Source organism: Gopherus evgoodei, chromosome 6, assembly GCF_007399415.2.
Source record: "Gopherus evgoodei ecotype Sinaloan lineage chromosome 6, rGopEvg1_v1.p, whole genome shotgun sequence".
Taxonomy (NCBI): domain Eukaryota; kingdom Metazoa; phylum Chordata; order Testudines; family Testudinidae; genus Gopherus; species Gopherus evgoodei.
The window spans coordinates 107,796,615-107,808,678 of record NC_044327.1 but is presented as its reverse complement, the minus strand read 5'-3'; positions in this window follow the sequence as shown (position 1 = coordinate 107,808,678).

The following is a 12,064-nucleotide window of genomic DNA, read 5'->3' as shown; positions in this document are numbered from 1 at the left end:
AGTGGCAGTGGATCTACTCCACAATCTCTTCTCCAATTCCTCAGGGACTCTGTGGACTTAAAAACCTTGCTCTACCAGTGGATCTGCTCAGCTCTATTTCTGCTGCGTTTTAGGAAAGCCATGCCCACATCATCCTTGTTGGCTGCTTAGTCTTAGAGAGGTCTACTGAACCAGGAAAGAGCTCACCAGCAGCTGAGATCAAGGGATATGCTTGAGATCATCTGACTGCTGGTGCATTCTGGGACCAAATGTCCCCTAACCTAAAAGGCCACTAGAAGTAGTGACATCATCACTTCCATACAGATAGGATTGTTTAAAACAGACTGAATAAATATGTTTAAGTTAGGATGATCACATTTATGCATCAAATATAAAACATTTCAAGTTCTATGAATTTTACCAACTGCCAAATGAAGTTTAAGGACTATACCCAGCTTATAAGCACCAGGCTGATGATGCAACTAGTCTCAGCATATGAAGCAAAATGTAGCAAATCCTCTTACAGATCATATGAAATGTCTGGTAGCAGGACAGAAACGGGATTTATGTTGAACTTGATTGCCATTCCAGTGCCAGCTTGGGAACATACTGTAGCATAGCAATATATTTGTGTGTATTGATTTGTTGAGTTCAGTCCGCTGGTGTTTGTTTTTATTTCCCTAAAAATATCCAAAAAATCCCTAATATCCAAGTACAGGGAGGTGGGAGTAAGTAGTTACCTTTTCTGATCGTTCTTTTAATACACCTAACTTCCGACTTAGAGGATAAACTACCCTCTGCTGGAGCAAGAGAGAGTCTACATGCAAGGAATGAATTCCTTAAAGTGGAGAACAACACTGTAACAGAGTTTGAACAAAACCACCCAGTAGTTCCAGATGACACAGTTTGCCTTTTGCTACAAGCTGAATAAATCTGGTGTTTATTCCAGCTATTTTTAGACAGTATCTTCCTGGTGAAAGGTAACCGACTCACCTAATGCATGAGTCACTCCCACAGAATTAGGCATTCTCAAGTGAGTACCAATAGCTTCTCTAAAAACCAAGCTGGCCTGCTGACTTAGTGACGATACTTTGTACTTTTGCACTGATTATAGGAACATGTTTCTTTTCCCAGGCACATAGACTTTAATGGTGCAATGCTGGAGATAAAATACTGGGCCTCGTGCAGCATGCAATCAGTTACCATGGCCCTTGAAATCATTGTACAAAGTGTTTGTTGAATGACTGTGATACTAAGTGTTTATAAAAGAGGCAAAATCCTGCTCCCAGGGCCCTGTCTTGAGTAACTCAGGTGGCTGCTGAGGAATTCTTCAAAGGAATGTGGAAAGAATAATGCTTCACTAGATCTGCTACTCAAGCCTAATAGCTGGAGTAGCCTCCACAGCCGTTACACCCCCTGACACATAAGAGGCAGTAACCAGAAAATCCTTGTAAATACAGCTCCTTCAGCTGGCCATCACCCTATGCCCAAGCTGGTCTCCATGTGCAAATAGAATGCATGCTCAGTAGAGGCTGAAAGGATCCTGCCCTCCCTTAACAGAGGAACTACACTAGTTTTGCTGTAGACAAGTTCAGTGCCATCGCAGAGAGGGACACAGTGCAGCCTTTGAAAATTAACAAGGACAGCCTTCGTGCTTTTCCTGACAACAAAGAGAGAATGCTTAGAGTCCCGTGCACTCACCAGCACAGAATTGGAGGATGCCGTTCGCAGGGGTGCCATGAATTTCATACCAGAGGACTACTTGCCCTAGCCCCAGATGGAATTTTTAATTGCAACGCAGCTTGAGTGGAATATGTGATGAGTTCAGAACCTGGGAGCAGCACAGCCTTTGGGGGCAAGGAGTTTTTTTTATAAACAGAGACAGGGTGATTAAAATAACAAAAGGCCTGTCATTAAAGTAAATTAAGCATTGTTAGATGACCCTGAGAGCATTGGTGGGCACTCCAGTTAAAACACAGGAAACAAAGAGCAGGAATAAATGGTGAAAATGGAGAGAGGTAAATAGTGGTGTCCACCAGGGGTCTGTACTGGGTCCAGTACTGTTCAACATATTCATAAATGAAGGGGTAAACAGTGAGGTGGCAAAATTTGCAGATGATACAAAATTACTCAAGGTAGTTAAGCCCCAGACAGACTGAAAAGAGTTACAAAGGGATCTCTGAAAACTGGGTGACTGGGCAACACAATTGCAGATGAAATGTAATGTTGATAAATACAAAGTAATGCACATGGCAAAATATAATCCCAACTATACAAACAAAATGTTGGGGTCTAAATTAGCTGAATCCATCAATAAAGAGATCTTAGAGTCATTGTTGATAGTCCTCTGAACACATCTGCTCGATCAAAAAAGTGAACAGAATATTGGGAATCATTAGGAAAGGATAGATAACAAAACAGAAAATATCATATTGCCTCTATATAAATCCATGGCATGCCCACATCTTAAATATTGCGTGCAGATGTGATTGCCCCATCTCAAAAATTGGAATTGGAATAGGTACTGAAAAAGGCAACAGAAATGATTAGCGGTATGGAACACCTTTCGCATGAGGAGAGATTAAAAAGACTGGGACTTTTCAGCTTGGAAAAGAGACAACCAAGGGGGGATATGATAGAGGTCTATAAAATCATGAGTAGGGTGGAGAAAGTAAATAAGGAAGTGTTATTTACTCCTTCACATAACACAAGAACCAGGGTCACCCAATGAAATTAATAGGCAGCAGATTTAAAACAAATAAAATTAAGTATTTCTTCACAGTCGACCTGTGGAACTCTTGGCCTTCACAACATCCCCTGGTAAAAAGTATAACTTGGTTCCAATAAAAACTAGATAAGTTCATGGAGGATAGGTCCATCAATGACTATGAGGCAGGGATCCTACACCATGTTCTGCATGTCCCTTACCTCTGTTTGCCAGAAGCTGAGAATGGGCGACAGGGGATGGATCACTTGATTTCCTGTTCTGTAATTCCCTCTGAAGCACCTGGCATTGGCCACTGTTGGAAGGCAGGACACTGGGCTAAATAGACCATTGGTCTTACCCCATATTGCCACTCTGATGTTCTTCCAGACGTATCTGCCCCCAGTGTAAGCCACTAGAACCACTCCCCTCTCAGAGCTGAGATAGAACCCAGGAGTCCTCATGTGGTCTCTCTCTCTCTCTCTCTCTTCAGAGTTAGTAAGAATATGTTAACATTTTAAACCTAGCCAGTGTCCCTTAAGTGACTTGCCACAAGATGTTAAAACATGTTATTATTAGAGCTGAGTGGGTCTAATATTTATTTTTCTTTCTTTTATATAGGAATTAGACATAGGGCTCCTATCAGCTAACTGCTAAGTTATCTGCCACAAAACTAGAGTTTTCAAGTGCCGAGGTAGCCCCTGGAATCATGGTTCAAGTTGCCCCACCCCTGCCAAAATCTGAAATGGCACCCCTGGCTAGAGACAAGGATTTCCATGAAGAGGTATGCTTATTTCTCAGGTAAAGTGTTAAGTGAAAAAGTGAAAGACCAAGTAAATGAATATAGCAAAAGTATTATAGTATGATCAACTTCAGGAGACTCCAAGGTCATCTTCATAAATGGCTTCCTGACTCCAAAAGCCTGTCTCTCAACCTGTGAAGATCCACTGACTCCACTGGGGCTGCATAGGGCATAAAACAGGGTTGAATTTGGTCCAGTAATTTTACAATTTCAACTTGATTCTTTCAAATGGAATAAAATAGTTGGAGCTTCTTCTTCAAAGCAGGAAGAGCTGATCATTGAATTATCCCATCCCACAGGAGAGGAAAAGTTACAGATTTGATTGAAGTCCCTGAACTGGAGGCAGCATCACAGAACAGGAAGTGAAGAGGATCCATGGGAAACAGTCTTGAACTCTGCAGATCCCTAATCAAGCCTCTGAAGCAAATGGCTCCCTCCTGCCACTGGTTCTTCCCTCACCACGACTGTAAAGTGTTGTACCCACAAGGAGGTTGTTAAATAAAATGAAATAAATGCAATTTATGAAATAAATGCAATAAAATCAATTTAAAATATCCTGGGGAAAAATAACACATCATAACATTTTATCAGCTATTAATGTACACATTTCACACTAAAGTCCCTCATGAAAACAGGCCATTATAAAAAAAATCACATTAATTGACATTAATGGATCTGCGACAGATTATGCCTGAAGAGAATTTGTCCCTTAATGTGTTCGTCAGCATGGACAGTGTTTGATATATCTAGTGTGCATCATTAATCAGTTAATATTTTGCACAGGACTTTGAAATGGGAAGGGGTTATGTTAAATGCTAAGTATTATTATTGTTAGTTCATTACAATAATATATATGCTGCTGTCATCTGAAAGGAACACAACCATTGTCAAATCTAACAAATCAAACAATAGGTTTTCAAAGGTACCTTTGTTTACAAATAGACCTGGAAGCGGCATCTGAGCAAAGGGATAATCTAATTTAATCCATACAGTTCCATGCAAATTGGCAGAAGACAATTGGTTAAAGGAATGCAACTTTAACTGCTAATGTACATAGATACTTTTTCCAGTTTCATTTTATGATTTTTTTTAAAGACATTTGGTTGTCGGGGTTTTCTTTAACCTTTTTTTAAGAAGTGAAAAAGAGTACAGCTGCAGTCACAAAAATCAATTTCAAATAGAGATAAAGTTACTCTCATCACAGTATTAAAAAAAGCCACAGATGTAAGCAAAAAATAATGCCATTAACACAAGTGACAAAGTGCTATGTAACACACTATTGACCCTATGTCGGCAAAAGGAAATTCAAAATGTGTGTGTTATGCAAATATATCTGTCTTGGGCGTGTAAATTTCATTCAAATGACAATCACACACTTCCTCTGTGACTCATGTTCTGTTTAATCTAATAGATGTTTGTCCATATTTAAAGACAGAGGGACAGATACACAGCTACTCAGAGCAGCTGCAGAAGAGGAGGCAACAGGGCTTAAAAGTGGCCTGGGATGACTGTGAGCAGCTTTGGGCTTGGGGATAATTTAGAAAAGCCTTGGAACTGCATTAAATTCTGCCAGCTGGTAACAAACTTCCAGAGGATTCCCACCCCAGAAAGAATGACTGGAATACAACAGTGCACCAGCCATGCTTGCTACTCTGAAACCTCTGGTCAGAGTTTGGCTGGCTTTCTATAGTAGCTTAGGCATCATGAGAAGGAACCTGCAAAGAGAGAGCATAGTCACCCAGGAATTCCCCCTCATTGGGGGAATCCCCAACTCACCAGATCTGCTGGAGTAGATGTCAAGGATCTATTCCAGAAATTACTTTTATAGATAGATAGATTCTGGAAAATCCTTAATACTACTAAACTAAATATGTTGTCCTGGCAAGAAATATGATGACTGGTGAACATACTATAGATTTTGAAGTTAAAATGTTTACCTACTTACAATGCTGGATCCATTGAGAATGTTGCACAGGATTTCCCAGCTTCTTTTTCATGAGTCTTCTAGTTACTCTTTAAATGCACTTTTCTTGCCATATGATGAACCAAAGAAAGACTATTATATAAGTAGTATTTCCATACTCTGTTATTTTTACATTATATAACAATTTTATTTCAGCATCTAGGTTCAACGTTAGTAATATTCTGTCTCAATGTTGTATGTGTTTTTCTAAAAATAAATAACTTTTGATATATATGCCAGAAAGGAAAATAGGTTACTATATTAGAACTAGCCCTACAAAAATTAAAAACAAAAAAGGGGAAAATAAACTTTCCATAAACCAAATTTTCATGTCAGGGTCCTGATTTTTTCCAAGTGCTAAGCAATTCATGAGAGTTACTGAGCACCCTTGGCATGTAGGGTAAGTCTTCACTACACAGTTAACCCATGCTTTTACCAGGTTTTAGCCCAAACTCCCTCACCATCATATGAAAAAACCTCCAACCCATGACTGGAGGTGTTTTAAGCCTGAACTAGCTTATTTGGCTGTGGGGTATAGGTTAGAAAAGGGGCTCCAGTTTAACTTGGGCTGGAACCTACCCACTTTGTAGTGAGGACTCAGGCAATATCATTCAAGTGCTGATAGTCCTCCAATGCCTTCCCACAGTTCACCTCAAAGAACAGACAAGTTCTCCCACAATTGACTGGAAAAAATCCTAGCGCAGCTCAGAACAAAGAAGCATGGGATATGCCCCGAGACATATATGGGCAAGTGCAGAAACAGTAAGGACATGATCAAGTGGGTAGAGCTTCGCTCTGGGGAGGGGTACCTAGCCTAGGCTAACCTGGGTGCTGAGACCTAGGTCTCAGTCTACAGGGTTAACTGTGCAGGGAAGATATACCTTTAGGATACATAAACACTGCAGGAACAAAGCCCTTCAGCAGCAAGTCTCCGAGTCTGAGTCAACTGATTCAGCCATGTGGGGCTTATGCTACAGGACTGAAATAGCCATGTCAATGTTCCTGCTCGGGCTGGAACTCAGGCTCTGACGCAGCAGGGCCCAGGGCAGGACGGGTTCAGAGCCCAAGTGGGAATGTCTACACTGCTATTTTTAGTCCCCTAACATGAGTTGAAGTCAATGGACCCAGGCTCTGAGACTTGCTACCATAAGGTTTTTGTTTGCATTTTTTTGCAGCACAGATGAACCCTTGGAGTCTTCAGTTAGAGCAGAGAGTATGCAGTGCTTCACAGCACGGGGAGATTTTCAGACTTGGCTGACCAAAGTTGAGCACCTACATCCATATTTAGATTCTTGTGGCCTGACAGATGACTAGCAACTGCTATTGAAATGCTTAGCACTGCTAAAAATCAAGCCACCTGCTTAGGTGGCTAAAAATGCATTTTGGTGCCAAAGTCTCCCATCCTACAGTTACACAGGTGCTCAGCTTGATGCACATTGGAGTCAATCAGCCTACGTACCTTAATACAATTAAGCACCTGCATAATTGCTTCCAGGGTTTGAGATTAAATTTAAACATTCACACATTTTAACATTTTGGCTTTTATATTATATTACCAGAGTTTTAGAGGCTGCCAATCTTCAATATAAACTAAAATTGCTCACACAAAAGAAGACATGATGCTAGGAGGCACAAAATTTTCACCACTGGTGTCCTAACAGCAGGTTTTGATTTTCATCTCTGCTGAAAATGCATGTAGTAGATACATCCTAGTAACTCATGGACATTTTGTCCGTATTGCCAAGCACCAGACCATTTTCTTTAATTGGCTCTCTTTGTTCCCAAGAAGTCAAGATCAGTAGTGAAGATCATGATTCAAAAACAATGGCAGGGCTGTAGGTCGACACTATATAGCAGATCTGCTTACACTGCACCTGGCTCTTGTCAGTGCAAACAAGCTTCTAACTTCCATCAGCACCTAGATCAGAGTGAAAGTTTGGTTTGGTTATTGGTTATTTCTTTGAGGAAGCATACTAGGAAGCTAACTAGAACTAAAATGCAAAAATGTTATTCCTATTATATGCAAATTGGTTTATTTCTTGTAATCAACACTTTTTCAACACTAGCACTTAAGCTCCAACAGCAAAAACATGCACATGGACAAAGGCACATTCATAGATTTTAACACAAGGCCAGAAGGGACCATTATGGTCGTCTAATCTGACTGCCTGCATAACACGGATCAAAGAATTTCAGATAATTTGCATCAAGCCCAGAACTTCTGTTTGAGCTATAGCATATCTTTTAGAAAGATATCTAGTCTTGATTTAAAGGTTGCAAGTGATAGAGAATCTACCACATCATTAAACAAGTTGCTCCAGTGATTAATTACCATCAATGTTAGAAATCTGCACCTTATTTCTTACATGTGGCAGTCTGATAATTACACATGCAAATAAGTATTTGAGTGCATTTGATTTATTTGTACTCAAAGAGCAGCTGGCATTTGAATTACTAGAAGGTGCATAGGTGCCACTGTTTTCTAGTTTAGCCCTTGATACTAACAAAGTTTTTTTATTATTATCTCTGCTGCTTGTTATTCACTATATTTAGTCACTCTAGTGATTTCCACATAGACAGAAGACTCTCTTGTGGTTACCTGTTTATGAAATGCATGACACTGTCACTGTGACCTGATGATTGTTCATGTTGCAAGTGGAATTTCTTCAATTTTTTCAGTTCCACTTTAAGCCTCTTCTTTCCTCTTCAGCTTTTAAATCTTTTGTGTGGTTATGATTTTCATCTTGATAGTATTACAAGGAATCCAAACACTGAGTTCAAAAGGAAATTCCAGTTTGGTTTCAAGCTTACTAAAACTTCTAAATTCTTCTAATGCTTTGCAAGTCTTCACACAATGAACAAACAAGATAAAGCAAATCTGTATGCAATCTGTCTTGTTATTTTATGACTGTTTTCTAATATGTTGTCACTTGGGATGTTCTAGTAAAAGAACAATATTCATTTTAGAAGCTGATTTTAGTATCCTTGCATTCAAAAGTATACTTCTGATGGCTTTTTCAGTCACTTCTCTTATTTCCCCTGCATTTTACAAACTCTTTACATGCATTTGAAACATGAAGCAACTGAACAAGAAGACTGACATATATGTGTCTATTTTCTTGCACAATTCTGTGTGTGTGTGTGTGTGTGAGAGAGAGAGAGAGAGAGAGATGAAGGATCTGAGCACTCTGTATGTCAACTGGAGTTGAGGCAACCATCTCAACATCTCATACAATCAGATAATAAGCAGGAAGTGAAACAGAGAGGAAGCACTCAACAACAAACAGTGTTCTTCTGTGCTTAGATTCTACAAATGGACTCTGTGCATAGGGTGACCAGATAGCAAGTGTGAAATATCAGGACAGGAGGTGGAGGGGTAATAGAAGCCTATATAAGGAAAAAACCCAAAAATCGGGACTGTCCCTATAAAATCAGGACATCTGGTCACCCTATCTGTGCAGGAGGTCTCTGTTGATCAGGGGAAACAGGATGTCTTCTCCTTCCATATGCTAGTAGTGACTGCTACCCTGCACTGCACTTACATCCACTTTAAGGCCTCTTTATGCTGCCAGAGAAAAGGCCTATTCAGAGCAAGTAGCGTTTTCCAAGGGTAGGTTAGTGACTTCTGTATCTTTGAGGGATGTTTTGTGCACTGATATTTGGTTCTATGTTAATAGGAGCCTATATAACAAAAAGATCCAAAAATCAGGACTGTCCCTATAAAATCAGGACATCTGGTCACCCTACCTGTGCAGGAAGTCTCTGTTAATCAGGGGAAACAGGATGTCTCCTCCTTCAATAGATTAAAAAACTACAGGGCCGCCCAGAGGATTTATGGGGCCTGGGGCCTTCAGCGGCGGGAAGCCCCGCTTTGGGGGCAATTTGGCGGCGGGGGGGGTCCTTCTGCTTCGGGACCCGCCGCCGAAGTGCCCCAAAGCCTCACGGTGGGGGGCCCCTGCCACCGAATTACCCCCAAAGACCCGGCACAGTGAAGGACCCTGCTCCAGGGGCCCCGAAAAACTCTCGTGGGGGCCCCTGCGGGGCCCGGGGCAAATTGCCCCACTTGCTGCCCCCCTCTGGGCAGCCCTGAAAATCTATTGAAAAAATAATCAAAAAATTAAGAAAAACAGTCGCTATGCTATGCATTAGTTTTCAAATATTTTTAATTGTTTATAAAAAAGATTTTATCAATTTGCCTTCTCAGGCAAATCCTGTACACACACACACACACACACACACACACACACACACACACACACACACACACACACACAATTTTGCTGTGCTGCCATAACATATCATTTTGCTATCACACTTTAACAACAGCGAAAAATAACTTTTTACTTGATTTTGCAGGTGCAAAGGAGGAAGAGCTGTCATACTTTTAACTTGAAAGGCACATAAATAGTTTAATTCGGTGTGCTTTTCTTCCCTAACAGGAAGACCAACATAAGTTAGTCTCAGCTATTTAGTTCTATAAAGTGTACTAAAGAGAAGCTTTTTATTTTATTCTGAAATTTAATTTAGTATTTGAATATGCCAGACTGACAGCATTAGAAACTGAAGTGATTGAACCACAAATTATGCTCCTTCCTTACACCACAGACGTGTGTGCAGACTCACCACTGAAAACTGGTCATCTATTCCCAGAAGTGTGTCCCACTCCAACACATAAACTCTCCCTCTCTCTCACACACACACACACACACACCCTGTCTACTGTGTCAATGTGCCTTAACCAAACTGATAATTAAGCAAAATACTTTTTTACACAATTCATAATTAACCTGTGGAATTCACTGCCACGTTTCAGAAAGGTCAAACTCATCAGATTCAAAAAAGGATTAGACATTTATATCATAATGAAAACATCTAGTTACATCAGATGGGATTTTTTTTTTTAATAAGGGATATAAACTACATGCTTCAGGGCACAGGCTTTTTCACCTTTCTCTGAAACATCTGGGAGACCAGCTCCTATGTTTTTCACCCTGACATGGAAGTACTAACTCTTGTCATTAATGCCCCTCTGCTGAGGCATTGTGGCAGCAATTTTTGTTTGATTTGTCTCTCTGTATCTAGACACTTTTGCACCAGGAACTCTATGATCATCTGCTCCTTTCACAAAGGCCACCAAATAGCGACCAGTTGGCAACAATTTTTGTCCACTACCAACCTGAGCCAAATTTGAACTAACTGCGCTTTAGCCTTAAATGTAATGAATCCCATTACCAATCTGCTGAGCTATCCAGTTCTCCTGATCATGATAAAACAAGTTCTTCACAGCAATATATAAACCCTTTCCCCATGTGCGTGCACACACACATACACACACACCCTTCCTGAGTTTAGTAAATATTTAAATAACAAAGAACTCATGCCAAATGCAGGTAGATTTTATTATATACACATGCCATGTTGTAGAGAGAGCATCTTGTGACAGTAAAGGCAGATATTCTTGTATGCCACAAGAGACTCCTGCTGTAGGGCTTTGTTATTTTGTACTCTGGAATGTCATGTCACTTTTCTTGCACCCGTCCTGTTAGAAACCAGCCCAGGTGAGATCCCTTTCAGTTGCTTGTCATTGATAAACAAGAGGTGAAATCAACTTTACATGGGAGGCATTTCCTTATATGGTCATCAGCAGTGGTATCATATTACCTCATTGCAAGGCACATCATCACCTCCCATACGCGCATCTTCAATTTATACATTGCCCTGGAGGAGGAGGAGACGGGGCCTCTCCCAAAGTTCCATTCCAGAAATTTGTGAGGCTTCTATGATAAAACACTGCTGAGCAAACTGCCAGTGCTCAGTACAGAGAAACTTACTTTTGGGAAGGCCTTCACAGCCTGATCCTGCAAGGTGCTGAGGGCCCTCCACTCCCATTGCAATCACTTGGAATGGAGAGCACTCAACCTGAAATGCAAACTCAGGGGCCTTGCTTTCTCCCTACTGGTACAAGACCCTAGGTCTGATTTAATAATGTACTTCTTAGATGCGGAGGAAGCCAGACAAACTTCCCTAAGCTGTGGAGCCATGACCGAACCATACAGAAAGGACTTGGGAGACAATACATCCCATATGGCTTGGCTGGGAAGCTACTGAACATTTAAAGCAAAGGAACAGCGAGTTGAAAATGGGGGTGGGCTGAGCTGCGTATGATGCCAATCACATCCACTTTAAATGGTCTCATAAAGAATGCCGGCTAGTTGCTCTTCACTGTCCAGTCCTTTTGCCTCCCTCCAAGTGCTGCACCCTCAAGTCAGGCCAGCCGCTGCCTCCCTAGTGTGCTTCACAATGCAGTGCTGGGATACACCATGCTGACACCCCACATGCCAGCATGTGGATAGATTCCCCTGTCCCATCACCAGGCCCCTTCCCTCCCCCTTCGTCCTCCTCCTCTGGCTCCACTTCTCCAGTCTTGCTTTCCTCCTGAGAGTGTCTCCTATAGCTTTGGCTCTCCTGAATCCCCTTTCTTCCCACGCTCTCTGCTCAGCCCAGGACTGCAGGATGGCATTGGAGTCTCAGGAGGGAGAATGGATGCATGTCACTACTGGACCTGGCCTGCCACAACCACTCACCACTCTAGTGTCTGTCCCTGCCTCCCCTCCCA